This window comes from Vanellus vanellus (genome assembly GCF_965231255.1).
Source record: "Vanellus vanellus genome assembly, chromosome: 16".
In the NCBI taxonomy this organism is placed as follows: Eukaryota; Metazoa; Chordata; class Aves; order Charadriiformes; family Charadriidae; genus Vanellus; species Vanellus vanellus.
Genome location: NC_138921.1, coordinates 1,750,875 through 1,767,940, shown reverse-complemented (window position 1 = coordinate 1,767,940; position 17,066 = coordinate 1,750,875). Strand labels below are relative to the sequence as shown.

General features: G+C 50.6%; 1 protein-coding gene across 1 annotated transcript in view; it reads left to right on the top strand.

The window, feature by feature from the left end:
• OSBP2 (oxysterol binding protein 2) overlaps nucleotides 1-17,066 on the top strand; it is a gene marked incomplete at its 5' end in the record, with an annotated part of 154,134 nt that overhangs the window by 14,715 nt on the left and 122,353 nt on the right. The gene's annotated exons all lie outside the window — the stretch shown is intronic.

Genomic DNA, 17,066 nt, shown 5'->3' with positions numbered 1-17,066 from the left:
TGCTGGTTACTTTGGAGTTTTGTCACAAATTATAGGCTACAATATAAATTATATGTAATAATACAATATATTACTGATAATACAATATATACGATATAATGCAATATATAATACAATATATATGTTATATTATAAATTAACTGTATCATAGATATACATAAATCGTATGTATACGTAAACCCTAAATTTTAATACCTTGCTCTAACCATTGTATCTTTTCTCTATGCTTCATCCTTGATTGACCCTGATGAGCAGTGTCCATCTAAGTAGGCTGATGGTGATGGAAATGTAACTGTCCAGGAGGTCTCCGGATATTAAAGCTGAAAGTCTTGCTTTGGGCATTCCGTCTGGCAGGTGGAGCAGCTGAGATGCGTCAGGTCTGTCCAGAAGTGGTTGGCCACGGTCGCTTGGGCACCTGCAGGATTTGATCCAAGAGATCTGCCAGTCCCAATTATCGGTCAGTAAGCAGTTAACCCTCGATTTCTATTTAAAAAACAACAAAACCACCATGGTCTTGGCATCTCCAGCAGCTGAAAATTTTTTTATTTTTTGGGTAGTGTTGTGTCACACTGCCCCGTGCACTTACACTGCAGGCACGTTTTAAGTTCCTGCCTGCATATTCTCTCTGTTTCATCAGTTCTTATGGAAGAAATCGCTGTTCACTGGACTGTCAACCTCTGCGCTCCTGGGGAGTGCTTCCTTGAAGGATAAATCTGATCATTTTGTAGATAATGGAGATTGTGCAGGTACCTCGTATGCATGAGTGTCTCTTTCAATTCTTCATGCTCCCTTCTTCTGCTCAGGCTTGGGTAGCAATTTCATGCTCACTACCCAGCGGCTTGAATCCCTTCTGAAAGGCAGGCAGCTGCCTGCATTCATCTCTGCAAAGAACAGGTAATTGCTACCAAAAGTGGGATATGCCGGACATAGAACCGACCATGCTTTTTCTCATGGAATAAAGTTTCTGGGTGGTTGCAGGAGACCTCAGAAGTTGCTCTTGTTCACTGTCATTGAGTATTTGCCTTGAGCAGAAGCAGCTGCTCGTCATGTTTGGTGAGAGAATGCAACCGGATGAATGATGGAACCATAGAATTGCCCAGGTTGGAAGGGACCTTTAAGATCATCAAGTCCAACCATCAACCTAACACTGCCAAAAGCACTCTCCAGATCTGCGCTGGGTGCACACCTTGAAACCAGCCTTCGTGCCGCACATAAACCTGTGGCAAAGCAGCCGCTGAACTGAGGAGTGCACAGTCAAGGGCTGAGGAGCAACAGTCGGGTCAAGTTTTGCGCAGTTGAGTTTTAAATGTGAAGTTTTAGCTTTGCCAATGTTCTCGTTTGAGGTAAAACAGGACCAGTTTTGTTGCCTTGTGCCCTGGCCCTAAAATAGAGGAAGAAATATGTCCATGCAGCTGCGTGGGTTTTGCATCTAGGTGTCTATCAGTAAGAAATATTTTGTGCAGAAAGAAGTTCTGTGCTATAATTCTAGCGTTGTTTGAAGCACGATGACTTTAAAGTGATGTTGGAAGTCTCAGGCCGTAATTCACGCAGTGTCTCTGAAGAAAATTTATTTGGTACTGAAAACATTAACATTGACGGCAACTTGCATAGAGAGCTGATTAAAGCCATAGAGAAATCTTGGAAGCAAGCTCTTCTGCCCACACTCGATCTCAGAAGGACTGAGTAAGGTTTATCCTCAAAACAAATACCCCCCCGAAAACTTTATAGTCTGAAAAACCAGGATGTTTTTTCCCCATCTGAATATTGTAAGTATGAAAGCACATTGGTGGGACAGGAGTAAAAACTGGGTCTTAATGTTGACTGTGCTGTGCACTGTGCGCTCTTATGTTCTTGGACGTGGTGGTGAGAAAGTATAAACAGGAGCTGACTATGGCTGATCTTATTCTCATCATTTAGTGCCATTCCCAAGGGCTGAAGGACCAGTAAAAACTTAAAAGCAGAGGCTGTAACGAAAAACTGCTGCTTGAGGCTCTCATTTATCTCGTTTATTTCGGCGTTCTTGCTCAGTAAGAGCATTTGTCAAATTAACCTTCTGTATGGTCATTTGTTGTTCGTTCTTGCTTAAAAATGAGCCACCAAGCATGTAAGGCATGCATTGCCTGGGTCTTCGTTTATACTGACTTCTGTGGAGATGATGGGATCTTCCATAAACTTTTAATTGATGCAATAAACTTGGCAGCAGTACTGCCCACAGATCTTGGTGGGCTTTTTCCCCTCTTGGATCTTCAGCATTTTTGCTTGGAACCTAATGAAATTGGTAACGCAGAGTGCTTCCACTGGCATTTTTAGAAGCGACGAAGAGGGTTTCTAACAGGGTTCTCCTCAACGCCGAGGCTGCCTGCTGGGAAGCTGCCAGCATCCCTGGGGGGCTCTGCGCTCTGGGCTCTGCCTGCTGGTTGCACTTCAGGGCTTTCTCGTATGAGTTTGTAGTTACCAGAACGTACCCCTAAACTGAGGCTTTGTCTTTGGGAGCTGCGTCGAGGCAACCAGGCAGAGAAGAGCCTGAATAGGAGGAAATCCAGCGCACTCAAAATCCAGGTGAGGGAGCGCCGAGGGCCATACTGGTGTACCTGGTGCTCAAGACGACTCTCTCAGTTTTCCCCAGAAACTTTTGTCATTGTGCCTGATGGTGTTACAGTCACCAGCAACGTCGTTGGAGGTGATGCAGTTCCATCTGCAGAGCCCAACTCGCTGCAGCCTTCCCCCTGCCCGGCCATCCGGCAACGGGTTACCTTTGCTTTAGCTTTGCTGAAGCTGCTGACCTTGTGTTTTGGATTTCTCGGCTGAGATAGACAACGGTGTGCGAGGTCTGCTGTGTTGGCTGCGGGCTGACTGCTGTAAACAGCACACTTAGAGCTCTGATACGCTCTTACAGGGTTTCCTTCTGCCTGAGTATTAGTATTACCCCACCTGGAGTACTATGTCCAGCTCTGGAGCCCCCAACATGGACCTGTTGGAGTGGGGCCAGAGGTGGGCCCTGGAGATGCTGCGAGGGCTGGAGCACCTCTGCTGGGAGGACAGGCTGAGAGAGTTGGGGGTATTCAGCCTGGAGAAGAGAAGGCTCTGTGGAGACCTTATTGTGGCCTTCAAGTCCTAAAAGGGGCTCCAGGAGAGCTGGGGAGGGACTCTTTACAAAGGCATGTAGTGGTAGGACGAGGGGTAATGGCTTCAAACTGGAAGAGGGGAGATGTAGATGAGGAAGAACTTTTTTCCTGTGAGGGCGGTGAGCCCCTGGCGCAGGTTGCCCAGAGAAGCTGTGGCTGCCCCTTCCCTGGAGGTGTTCAAGGCCAGGTTAGATGGGGCTTGGAGCAAGCTGGGCTGGTGGGAGGTGTCCCTGCCCATGGCGGTGGAGTGGAACGAGATGATCTTTAAGGTCCCTTCCAACCCAAACCATTCTATGACATTTGCCCAACCAGGTAGAATTTGCTTTCCCCGCACTGACTTCCTTTACAGCCTTTAATTCTGCTCCTGTTGGAAGGGGAGGAGCAAAAGCCCTTTTTGGGAGGCTGGAGGAAAGTGTTGTGTTGGAGCAAAGCTGTGGTTGTACAGCGCCATGCCAGTGTGGAGAGCTGCTCTTGCCCTCCAGAAGAAGGTGAGGACTCACCCTGGGGCGCAGGTGAAGCCGCTCACCCAAATTGAAACTTGAAGAGCTCTTCTTGGGTGCCCCTGGTCCCAGGGCTGATAGCCTTATCAGCTGGGGCCACTGCCAGCTGCTCCAGAGGTGGAGAGGAGATAGCATGGTGTGGTGGGAGGAGTGGGGATGCTTACTGGTGACTATGGTTGGGTGTGTGGTGTGTGTGTTTTTTTTTTTTTTTTTTTTTTTTTTTTCATAAAAAAAAACCCAACACAAAGTCCCTTTGCCAGACCATATCTTACAGTTGCTGATATCTGCATGATGGCTTAGTTTTTTCCCTGCTGACCGCTGCTGAGTTTTCCTGGCAGAAAACCCGCACTGGGCACGTGGGAGAGTCATAAGTGTGTTACAAAAACTAACCCTGAAGAATATGCATCCAAATAGGTTGCTTTCAGAGTAGCCTTTTATTTGGGGTGGAGGTCTTGTTGGGAGCCCTGTAAACGCAGAACATCTCTTTGGGGACCGAGGGGAGAGGAACCGGGGCATGTCTGCACATTTTGATGTGGTTTCGATGTCGGCAGTAAAAGCATCTATAAATCTCTGTGTATTTATATATGCTTTACACACTGTTTTCTCAGGAAGCAAGAGGTCCTATACTCGGGCACCCCGCCCGGATATATGATATATTTGGAGGAGATTGCCTGTTGGTGAGCCAGGTGGGGCTAGCTGCACGGTTCGGCCATCGAGCCAGCAGGTCTGCTGCACCTTCGTTTAGGAAAAGCAGCGGGGGGGAAGCCTGGTTGTTTGCAGAGACGTTTCGGCTTGGCATTGTTGTTGGTTTTCTTGGCCTGACCGTCTATTCAATCTGTATGTGCTCCGCCAGCAGTGAGTTTTTACTCACTGTAACATGGAAGATGCCTCCGACCTGAAAGCGCTGATGTAAGCAAAATGCGCTCGTGAGATTTTTGCATTAAACCTTTACGGCGCACAGCGTCGGGGATGAGCGCGGTGCCTTGCCCTGCGCTGCAGCTGCGGGGGTGAGAGCGTCTTTCTGACAAATCGCCTTCCCCGAGCTCCCTTGTAGTTTTTTTTTTTTTTTTTATTCCTCTTTGGGAAGGCTGGAGAGGTTTATTTGTAAACGATGCGAAGCAGAAGCGTTCTGCAGGTTTTCCCTCGCGAAGGCTTGCCCTGCACGGGGGTGGGTATTGCGGCCGAACCGACGTGGCAAAGCACTGGAGAAAGGAATGTGAAATTCCAGATTGCTTCTCTTACCGCATCTGTCTATTCACAGGAGGGGTTTACAATAATGTTACCCCCAAATCCTTGCTTGGCGCCGATGTGCGGCACTGGCTGAGGCTCACCGGTGTTGTGTCCCACATGCAGGTAGCGACTTGTCCCAGAAACTGGCTCGGGAACCTGCTGGATGGATCCGGGAGGGAATTGTCCCGTGGTCTGCCGAGGCAGCGCGTGCCAGAGCTGCGGACATCCCTCCGGCTGACGAGGATTGCAGCCCGGATTGCAGGCTTTTCCCCTTAAATCTCATCGGTACTAATCTGTGCCCATCCCGACTGCAGCCAGTTGCAGATTAGTCAACCTTTAAATAGAAGTAAATCGTATCTTTTTTGCGGAAATCTCAGTACAGTGCTTGCTGTGTGCTTGCTTGGGTTTGTTTTGCGATTTTGGTAGGTTTGGGAAGGGAAAAAGAGGAAGGGGGGAAAAAAAGAAATGGGAGCTGTTTGTCACGCAGAGCCTGTGGTTTGTGGGAGCTGTGCTGAACCAGCTTGTGATGTGCTGGATGTGAATACTGCTTACTGCGCGAGCTGGGGAAATACCTCCCGAGCCACGCGCCTGCTTTTCTCTTGGGCATTTGTGTTCTGGAATTGAGTCGTCGTAAAAATCCTTTTTCCTCGAACCAAGCGAGAGTAATAACCCCGAGAGGTTTGCTGTCCGTGCTGACATGCCCTGACTTCAGGCATGTGGGCTTTTTGCCTCAAAATAAAACTAGTTTTAAAGGGCTTTTTGGAATTTCTCATGCATAAAAGTGAATGCAGAGATTTCACTGGCTTTATACCCCCAATTATTCTGAACAAAGGACGTGCAAAATCTCAGTTTATGGGGAAACGTGCCGTGGCGCACTTGTGCAGAGGGGTTTCTGCAACCCAGCTGTGGGGCTGCTCTGCGTGAAATACTTCACGTGTTCCTGTACTGAGGATGGGATGACGCTGACTGTGAAATCAAGCGCTGAATTTCAGCACGGATGAACTGCTGGGGCTCAGAGGAGCCCGAAGCGGGGCTGGAAGCTGGTGCCGAGGTGGGGAGGGAGCCGCTGGCCGGCACGGGCGATGCCGGGGATGCGCTCGTGGCACAACAGCCCTTTGTTGGCCGGGCGAGACGGGGAGCGCGGCTCATGTCCCTGTGCTGGGTGAAAGCGCCGCAGCGAGTGCTGACCGTGCCTGTGGGGTCACCAAAGGATCGGAGAGCTCGACCTAATCCGGATAAGTCTTGCGAGACTGGGAGTTCTGCATGGAAATCCTCGTGCATAGTCCAGAGTTGGTTTGCGCTTTGTGGAACGCAAGCAGAGAGCGGCGTCCCGTGGGAAGAGGGAGCCGCGCTGCTCAGCCGCACGGCAAACGGGCGCGAATACACCACGGAGCCTTGTGACTGCGTCATCTTTTGTGCTTGCCCCCCACTCCTGCTAATGAAGCAAGATCCCCCGAGAGAAATTTCCATCCTCAGTTAATTAAGAAGAGAATCAGCCTGATTACCCTTGTGTGCCACGGCGGTTCTTCTGCATCGTCTTCACAAAAACACAAAGGTGCCAAAAAGTATTTCAACGCGTTGCTCTTATTGTGGGCCGGGCAGAGCGTAAATCCATCTGGTATCTCCTCTTTTCTGTCCCCATCCATTGGTACTGCCCAGTCCTGCTTATTTTGCTTCCCTGTCCTCGATTTCTGTTCTTGCCTCTGCCTGCAGCAGTCTGCAGCGTATTCTACAGGGCATTTCCCAGTTATGCAGCTGGTATAAATATTTCTCTATGGCTGCACAGCCCTTCACTTAGTTAATGAGATGATGTTTTCCAGTGTGATGAGAGAATGAAATGAATAAACTGGTTTCGACTTAATCCGTGAAAGATACAGTAGGAAAAATAGGTCTTAATCTCCGAGTCAGGAGAGGTTGGTGGTGGGGGAAGCAGCGAGGCTGTCATCTGCGAGGCTTTCCCGTTTCTTTCTCTTGAAGGGGGGACAGGAGTTAAAAAAGTGGGTTTTGTCTGAATTTCTGAATGTTTCCAGGTTGCCGTACAGCGGAGAAGGCAAAGGCAGAGACGAGACTGATCCGTGTAATGAGGTATAGAGGGATAGGAAGGGTCAAACACCTACGCTTTGGCCACTAGAGAACGGTCCTCCTGTTGTGCGCAAGGCTAATGGAAACAAAATAATCTTGTTATACAAACACGAGCATGACGGGTCTCTACAATTTCTGGATTAAATGCCTGTGTTGTTTCGAAATATTGATAGAAATAGTAGCAATTAGCAGACTCAGCCAGGGGTATGCGTTGCAGCTGTTTATAGCTGGGTTTCCTACCTGTATCTGGTGAGGTACTGTTCCTCTGTCAGAATAACACATGCCTTTAAATGACTTTCAATGTGCGTTTGGGTTTTTTTTCTGGTAGTTATAGCAATACCTGCCCTGTTTCACCCGTATATCCGTGGTCACGCCACGCAGGGCAGGAGCCCAGCCATCTGTGCCTGCGTCTTGGCTCGCTGTGCTTTGCAGGGGGTGATGCTCTTCCACGGCCCTCCCCAGAGAAACCCTCCGCTCTCTCTGCGACCCACCGGGATGTGCCGAACTACTGCTCCTGACTCGCAAACGCTGGGGATTTAACTTCCTCCCCCTGTGGGAGGGAATAGGCTGTCAGGGAGCCCTGAGCAGATGCAGGAACAGGACTTCCTCTCGCTAATTGAGGAAAGTGCCTCCTGGATGTGTCGCTTTGCAGTCCATCTGCTACGCTATGGCTTTCTCTTGCCTCGCTCTCTTCTTGATAGATCAGGATGGAGATGTTTATACTCATCGTCTTGCTGAGAAAACTGGGGGATGGATACAAAGCCTGGTGGTGTTTACCTGGTGGTGTGGGAGTGTTAAGCTGTAAGGGGATGCAGGGCTGGCTGGATTTGGTAGGGTGGTCAGGGATGGAGGTGGTCAGCGATGGTTGACAACAGTCATCTTCCTACAGCGCCCTTCAGTTCTCGGGTCATGAGCTGTGATTTGTGTCCTTGAGCTGCTTTGACACCAGAGGTGTACCGGTAACTCCAGACCAATGTGGTCTGGAGATCCCATCAATTCCATCCCTTCTAGATCTCCTGGGGTGTTGGAGGGTGCCCTGACACGTTGGGTTTGTGCTAGGAGAGTGCAGTGGTTACTTCTGGCTGCATTGGAGTGTTTTTTGGGTGTGATCTGCAGCACTGGTGCAGAAGCCTAGGTTTGTAATTTTGTTGAGATATAACAGCTAAAAAGTGTTTCTGAGCCCCTGGCTCTGTGAATGCAGTGTGGTGATGGAGCTCAGTGCAGAAGCTCCTCAAGGTGTCTGTTTGCCGACTCCACAAATGGACCTGGGATTTGAGTCCAGCTTCATGCAATGCCTGTAGCAGCAGTTTTGCTGCAAGGTCTCTCATCCAGAGACTCGAACCCCCTGCCCCCAAACCCCAAATAGTATCATAGAATGGTTTGGGTTGGAAGGGACCTTAAAGATCATGCAGTTCCACCCCCACTGCCCTGGGCAGGGACACCTCCAGCCCAGGGACACCTTGGAGCCCAGGTTGCTCCATGCCCCATCCAACCTGGTCTTGAACACCTCCAGGGATGGGGCAGCCACAGCTTCTCTGGGCAACCTGCGCCAGGGGCTCACCACCCTCACAAGAGAGAATTTCCTCCTAATATCTCATCTAAACCTCCCCTCTTCCAGTTTAAAACTGTTATCCCTCGTCCTATCACTACATCCCTTGTAAAAAGTCTCTCCCCAGCTCTCTTGTAGCCCACCTTCAGATACTGGAAGGGGCTCTGAGGTCTCCCTGGAGCCTTCTCTTCTCCAGGCTGACCCCCCCAACTCTCCCAGCCTCTCCTCCCAGCAGAGGGGCTCCAGCCCTCCCAGCATCTCCGGGGCCTCCTCTGGCCCCGCTCCAACAGCTCCGTGTCCTTCTGCTGGGGGGACCCCCCGAGCCGGAGGCAGCACTGTGGGGGGGTCTCCCCAGAGCAGAGCAGAGCGCAGCAGAGGGGCACAATCCCCCCCTGGCCCTGCTGGCCACGCTGCGGGGGATGCAGCCGGGGATGATGGTGGCTTTCTGGGCTGCCGGTGCACATTGCCGGCTCCTGGTGAGCTTCTCACCCACCACCACCCCCAGGTCCTTCTCCTCAGGGCTGCTCTCCAGCCGTTCTCTTCCCAGCCTGGGTCTGTGCTTGGGATTGCCCCGACCCAGGTGTAAGATCTTGCACTTGGCCTTGTTGAACGTCATGAGGTTGGCTTGGGCCCACCTCTCCAGCCCGTCCAGGTCCCTCTGGCTGGCATCCCTCCCCTCCAGCGTGTTGACTGCTCCACAGAGCTTGGTGTCATCGGCAAACTTGCTGAGGGTGCGCTCTCTTCCATGACACTCTGTGACCTTTCCTTTTCAAACTCCTCATATATTGTCTATTTTCTCCCTGGATCCTTTGTAACGGGGGACATGCTGGGAGCGTCCCTGATGGCAGTGATCCGGTGGGCTCTGTCCCTGTGCTGTGGTGGCCATCTCAGGTGAAATGCATGAGCTGGAGGAACCGGCTGTCACGGTGATACTGGTGGTGCTGGGGAGGCTGTTTCTGGACCTTCACTCAAAACTCAAATGTGGGAAAAGTAAAACTTCCTTGCAAAACTTCAGCTGCCCATCATGAGCTGTTCCAGTTCAAGTAATCATTGAGGGGAGGAAAAAAAAACCCTCAAAGATTGCACATCAACAGCAGTAGATTTTCCTGTAAATGCTTTTTAAATTAGAAAATATTTCCCGGTTGGTAAATGGTGACCAAGCAGCTGAGGGATAAACCGGCAAATGGTCTAATGTGTCTGCTGATGCCTTCTGCCTGTTGCCAGGGCTGGAGCTTGCAGCAGGCTTCTGTTTAACCACTCGGTGCCCCTTTCCCAAGGGAAGGGTGACTCAGATGGCTGCTGGTGACCCCTGCTGCCTTCAGCATCCTCGCCTGCGCCGCGCGGGAATCCTCTTGGGTGCGCGCTCAGAGACTTGGAGATTCAGCTGCAGCCTCTGATGTAACGCCCAAATTTGACTTGTAGTGGTGTAACTGCGGTGAGCGAACCCCCAGGGTGAAGGATACGCTGGAACAGGAAAGGCAAGAAGACGTGAGTCTTTAAATGCCGCTCACCTTGTGCTTCTCCGAGGCTGTGGTGGCTGCAGCAGGTAGCGTGGGGACGAGTTTGAGCCCTGCAGTCGCCTACGTTTAAGTGGGAAAACAGAATGGCCGTAAGAGTGATAAGGTGGGAATTTAGCATTTAAGATGTAGAATCAGGTGCGCTGGTTGCTGAGGCTTATGGCAAGCAACTGATGGTGAGATTATAGGAGAAAGATCTCTGGGAAGAGAGAGCACGCGTATTTCAGGGGGTCATTTTCCTGCGTATGACTTAAATTGTTTGGATTTTTAAGTGAAGGTGCCTAGCCATACGGGGTGATGCTGGGAACCCGCGAGCGGGCAGCACTGGTCCTCCCGGCTTAGGAGAGAAGCCTCAGGTCGGTGTTTGCGCAGTGTCCTGCTGAGCTTTTTGTGGATAAGGTGGTGTGGGGAGCTGGACGCTTGCTAGCCAGAGCGTTTTTAGCCCCGTCCTGAAGCTGGATGCTCCCAGGACATACCGTAACAAGGTCCCTGTAGGTGTCGTGCCTGTTCTGCCGGGTTGAAGTGAAGTAGGTGCCAAGCTGTGGGATCACAGATGCGTGCTGTGGTCTGACGTTGGGCTGCTCTGCTCTCCTTCTTGGTGCTCAAGCTCTACATCGTGCTGAAATGCCTCTGGCCATGGGGAAGGCGGGTGCTGTGCAGAGCAATCCCCGTTCCCTGCTGTGGTTCTTCGCCTGATCCCGTCTGAGCTGTGAGAAAAGGAGAAGTCGAGTATTAGGGGAGATGAGGCTGCCCAGGAGCGGCGTTGAGCCTTGCTGGTGGAGGGGGGAGTCTTAGCAGGGAAATTCCACAAGCGTCCATCGTGCTCGCTGGCTTTAAATGGAACAATATTCGGGAGCAGAGGGTGAGCCGGGGCTGGTTATTGCTTGCCGCGTCCTATTAACTTCCAGCAGAGCTGCACAGTTATAGTTACAAAATCCCTTTGGGCAACATCTTACTGGCATCCCAAGCCAAATCTTTGGCTGCTGTGATATCACCAAAAGCACAGCTGTGGAGCTAGTAGATGAAAAACGTTTTATTATCTACTTGTTCACCACCTTCTCTTTGCTCCGTTGATAAATCTGTCTTCTGAGCTCTTACAAAGGAATTTCATTGTTTTATATATAGTAAAATTTCTTACAGTCGTTGAGAAGTGGGAACGTCTTTCTCTTGTGTAGCACCGGCGTACTTGGCAGCCGCGTGTGGCTCAGGTATTCCTCCAGAACTGGAAAGCAGGTCTTTAAATCGTGAATTGCTGTTCTTTTATTGCACCGCGGCATGTAGCTGATCTGTCAGGCTGCGGAATAGGAGTTGCTAAAATTCAAGGCTCCCGGAGTTTTGTACTGAAGGCCTTTTTGAGTAACTGGTGCTGATAAGTTGCCTTGTCAAGCTTTCTATGTTTAGAATTGTAGTATTAAAGTAGCTGAAGTAGCTTTTCCAGTTGAAAAATAAAAAAAAAAAAAAAAAAAAAAAAGAGAGAGAGAGAAATGCTGCAAATAAAATTTTAACAACAAGATCTTTGAAGGTTTTTGTAAAATGCAGCATTCTGCATTGCTGTGATAGAAGAGCTTTGCTGTACTTGTGGGTAGCGTGCCTGAGTGATGATGCCAGTCTGAAATTTCTATTACTGTGTCCTACATGATGTGGAAATAAAAAAAAAAAAAAAAAATAAGGTGGCTATTTTCAGAGCAGCGTCTTCTGATAGCTTTGACAAAATCTGCGCTGGAATTGGGACTGTTGCTTCCAGAGCGGGTTTGGCAGCTGAAACAGAGATCATCATAAAGTCTATTTGTACTTTTAGAATAAGAAATCTCCTTTCTGATGATCCTGCTGGATCTATGAGCATCACCGTTCTTGCTGTAAGAGTGACTTTGGAATAAGCCACGACATCTGTCTCCGTAACCCATGGCCTTTGCTGCCTGGCGCCGCGTGCCCGAGCTGGGCAGGGCGCTGTACCCTGCGCTGTGGTTCACAGCTTGGGGCTTGCATGGCGTTTGCCCCGGGGCTTCGAGGGTCCCGCTGCTGTGCTCTGCCGGTCAAGGGGTTTTATTCACCCAGGACTTCAGCTTTCCCCTTGCTGGACCGGCGCTTTTGTCTCACTCTCCCTACTTTTTAACACCTGCAGGTGTGTATATATATATATATATATATATATATTTTTTTTTTTTTTTTTTAATTTTTCCCCTCGAGTTGTGTAGCCCCTCTCACCACGTTGGTTGGCACGGACCGTATGCAATGCAGTCATTGTCCCTCCCTCCTGCGCACAGCTATAATTTTGCATCTTTGAAGGCAAATCCCATTGATGAGCTTTGTGAGGGAGCAGCAAAAAAAAAAAAAAAACCCACCCAAAAAATATCACAGATATTTGGCAGCATCTGCCTCTGTGTGGTCTATGTCCACGTTTAACCTCCCTTCAGCTTTTTTGCAGCCCGCCCACGTGCTCTCCCATATGCGCAGCGCTCAGATTATTGCAGAAAGTCCAGAATGGGGAAAATCTGCCTGGATCATGTTATGCAATAGTTGAGCTGCTAGCGGTGAATAAGCACATCCATCTGACCACGAGTGCTTCTGAAGGGCACCTCTTTTTTTCTTTTTTTTTTTTTTTTTTTTTTTTTTTTTTTTTTCCCTCTTTCCTGCATGCAGACGGAGGAGATTGCTTGCTTGTTGGCTTGGGGCCGGGTCAGGCGCCTGCCTCGGGTGGGGGTGCTGATTGATAGGAATTGATTTCCCGTGCGGATCGGCACAGGAAGGGAGCGTAAAGAATAAAAAACCTGTACTGAAACAGTTTTCTTGGGTGGGAGAGAGCAAGGCTGTTTAATATGACTTAAATTACTTTAGTGAAGTCACCTTGGAGACCTTTGTTTTGCGTAGAAGAGAAAAATCATTGCAGCAGTTCTCTCAAGGTGGGAAGTAATCCCTCCTGGGAACATGTCGGTACGTGCTGCATCGCCAGGAGGATGACTTTGGAAATGAAAATGAGTGCTTGACTTCATTTGGAGCCAAATTCACCCCCTCTGCGAGGAAGCGTAACCACGCTGTACGCTGGGTTTGAACTTAACCCGTGGTGCTGCGAGACGTGAACCACAGGTCCTCAGGAGGTACCAAGAGGTGTTCGCTTCTGCACGGCTTCTGTGTCTGCGCATCGAGCTGGGATGTGGCCCCAGGTTACGTCTGTTCTGCACAAGAGTGTCAGGGCTGAGCTGGTGAGAGAAGTCCTCGGAATACCACGGCTGGGGCTGTGGGATTTGGGGATTTGAGCTCATGTTCAGCCAGAACTCCTGCCTAACGTGCAACCCCAGCAATAAGGTTGGTAGCGAGTACCTCTGTGGATTGTTGCCCGTTCTCCCCTGGTAGGAACCATATCTCCATCCCATCTTTCTGAAAAAAGCTCTAGGCTATGACTGTAAAACCTCCTTCAAGAGACCTAGAGACTGCTGCCTGGCGATGTGTTCCCTGGGGAGCAGGATCCGAGGTCTTGTGTTCCCTGGGGAGCAGGATCCGAGGTCTTGCGTTCCCTGGGGAGCAGGATCCGAGGTCTTGCGTTCCCTGGGGAGCAGGATCCGAGGTCTTGCGTTCCCTGGGGAGCAGGATCCGAGGTCTTGCGTTCCCTGGGGAGCAGGATCCGAGGTCTTGCGTTCCCTGGGGAGCAGGATCCGAGGTCTTGCGTTCCCTGGGGAGCAGGATCCGAGGTCTTGCGTTCCCTGGGGAGCAGGATCCAAGGTCTTGCGTTCCCTGGGGAGCAGGATCCGAGGTCTTGCTCTCCTGCTGCATCAGCGTGTGGAGCAGGGCCAGAAGGTTTAGGAAGCCCATCACCAGCCCATGGTGGCTTTTACAGATGCTGCGTGTGAATCGTGTTGGTAATCAGAGATTCGCCATACCCTGCCTGTGCAACGCGGTGGGGCTATCGCCATGCTCAAGGCCACGGAGAAAGAAACAACGTGCCAACTGCCTTGAACCTTTCAGGAATAAAGGGAGGTGCTCCTGGCACGTGGGAATGTCCTTGTACTTGCCAAAGGTGGTGGTGTGTGCCTTCATGAAAGCTTCCAGTGCTCAGCAGTGGATAACTTGTTCAGCTCCTAGCTTTAAAGATGTCACTTGATTTTAAAATTTGGAAAAAGCTGTGGCCAATGATCGCTTTTGGACTTCAGTGTCTTTATGGGGGTGTCGTTAGTGACCTGAGAGGAACTGTGCAGCAGGGTGATGGGTGGAGGGAGGCTGTTAGTGGGGGAAAAAAGGAGTAACCGGGAATGCCCTGATAAAAGGTGGAGCTGAATGAAGGTGGGGAGGATTCTGTGTATAGAGGGGGATCGGGATGGGAGGGAGCGCCTTGGCATTGCCATGTGAGGATCAGCGAAGACACCTGCCCAGCTGGGGTGCCTTAAATCCAGGGGGGGAAGAACTATCATCTTCGTGCCCTGGGGCTGCCCTAGTTTTAGGAGCAAATAAGACACCTAGGGAAAAGAAACAAGGAAGGAGTGGAGAAAAAGAGCAGAAGAATGGTGGAGAGAGAGATGGGACTTGAAGCAGAGCTTCAAGTTGGGCCAGGGGAAGGTTAGATTGGAAATTAGAAAGAATTAGAAAGATTTAGATTGGAAATTAGAAAGAATTTCTTTGCTGAAAGGCAATTGGAACACGTTACCCAGGGCAGTGGTGGAGTCCCCATCCCTGGAGGTATTTAAGGGTCGTGTAAGTATAGTGCTGAGGGACATGGTTTAGTGGTAGGTTGTCAGTGTTAGGTTAATGGTTGGACTAGATGATCGTACAGGTCTTTTCCAATCTAGGAGATTCTGTGATTCCGTTTTGGGAGGATCATCCTCACGCGTGGTGCTCACACCGGCTGCCTGGGGCTGATGCCAACTGCTCTGGGAGGTGCCAGGGCTGATGAGGGGTGATGAGGTGAGAACCTGTCCTGCCGCTGAACCCACTGGTGCCCTCCATACCCATGGGGTGTTTCAAACAGGCACCCATCCACGAGGACTGAGGAATGACGGACCTGGGGGGACACTTCTCGATAGGGACTGTGCTGCTAAGCTTGGGGGGGGTGGGGGGTGGGGAGAAAGGAGCTGATAATTCCTACAAATGACTGCGATTCCTCCTGCTACTGCAAGTCAATGAGCAACTGCGTAGTCATGTATTTTGCTGAAATACTGGCAAAATCCTTCCAATGATTGTCTGATGTCTCCCCAATTCCAGCATGTCTTAATGTCAGGAAAAGGGTCAGACTCTAGAAATCCCTCGGACAGGAGGCATATAAAAGTACATGAGGGTCATATATCCTATGACAGCATTGTCCTGCTCCCATCTCTTTCCCCCAGGATGGTCACCTGGATTTAGGGGGATTTAGGGTCTGTATAACTCTCCTAGCACCTTTGACCACTTACACAGGTGAAAACAGTGAACATGATGGGCAAGATTACTGTCCCATGGGAAGCGATAAGCCGGCAGCAGAAGGGAGGAAAATGTGGAGGAACTGAATCTTCTAAGTGTTCGTGATGCCCATTCTATGTCAGCTCTTTAACGAGGTTGGTAGTATGGACAAGCCGGGAAGGATCCCACCTTGCTGTGCAGCGTAAATGCGAGGTGGTAGGTGGTCTGTGGGTGCTGGGGGGGAACACAGAACGTTTGTGGACCCAGAATTGGGTGTAATGACGAGTGTATTCATTGTAGTTCCATTTTTTTGGGAGGGATGGGCAGTGTGGTAAGAGGGAGAGGGCGCTGGGCAGCGGGAAAGGTGTCAGGGTGGGTGAAGAATGAGGACCGAGGGGTGGGTACGCAGCAGAGCTGAGCAGGATGGGAACGGGAATGGACAAAATAAAAGTAAAAGGTGGAGTAAAGTAAAAGATGGATGGTAAAAGATGGAAAAACACGATGAGGATCAAGGAAAATGCTCTGGATTCATCCTGCCCAAAGGTCCTGGCTTCCAGGTGCTGCTCAGCCCCTCCTGGCTGGAGGGACAGAGGGTTACAGGCTCTGTGCCCCCCGGCTGGAGAACAGGCAGCCCCCGGGATGGGAACGGGGCGCTGGAGGCCGCTGGCTGCCACGCTTGCCCCGGTGTTGGTGGGGTTTGTGTGGTGTCGGTGGCGCTGTTGGCTGTGCCTGCGCTGGCTGGTCCGAGCGTGTCTGCTGGGCTGGTGGAGACCTTGAGGAGTCGCTTGCTCGGAGCTTGCGGAGCTGTCTTAGATGGCTGCAATGCAGCAGTGGGTGTAGAGGCAGTTTTGGAACTACTTAAGCATTATCTTTGTGCCTTTAAGAACCTTTGTGATTTTTTTTTTTTTTTTTTTTAAATGACTTTAGTTGCTTCTGAAAATGCTGTGTTAAGTCATGTTTTAAGAAGTAGCTGTGGTTTCTGTGTGGCTCTTCCACAGCTTGCGTGCTCTGGCAAGACAAAGTGTCTCTCCCCGTGCGAGAAGGCGTCTCTGAGCCGGTGCGATGCCCATGGCCACCACGGTGAGTGGGTGGCATGGGACCGGCTGCTCTCCTGGGTCCATGAGAGCCAGCGAGGGGAGAGAGTAAATAGAAAAATTAAGTGATCATTCAGCTTTGATAAAGCCAAAAGCCCATGGAGAGCAAAGAAGGACTTAAGACGTGGAAATGCTTTCATGATAGAGCAGTGGCTATGGTGGATGCTGGAGGGGTCCTCGCTTTGAAGCAACCTGCTGTGCCTTGTCCCCGGCTGGGACCAGCAGGACGGCGCTGTGGGACAGGCTGTGCTGTGCTCTCCTCCAGGCTGGGGGCTTAATGATGCCCTGGGATGCGGCTGTCAGGAGTGGGATGGTCCTGGGGCACAGCTAGTGCAGGGCAGGTTCTGTCTGCTGTGCCCCACTGGGGTGGAAGGAGGGTTGGTTCTTTGGGAAGTCAGCCCCAGGGCAGCCTCCTCCTCCTCTGGGTGAGCCTATGGAAGTAGGAAGCAATTTTCCCAGTAGTAAAGATATTTTAACAGTTGAAGAGGAATTGTGCTGCTTTCATTTGCTTTACAAGTGGAGAACTTTGCATGCAAGATCTTATCACACCAGACAGAAGGCTATAAAGAGCCACAAACTGCTAGATCATAGAACCATAGAATGGT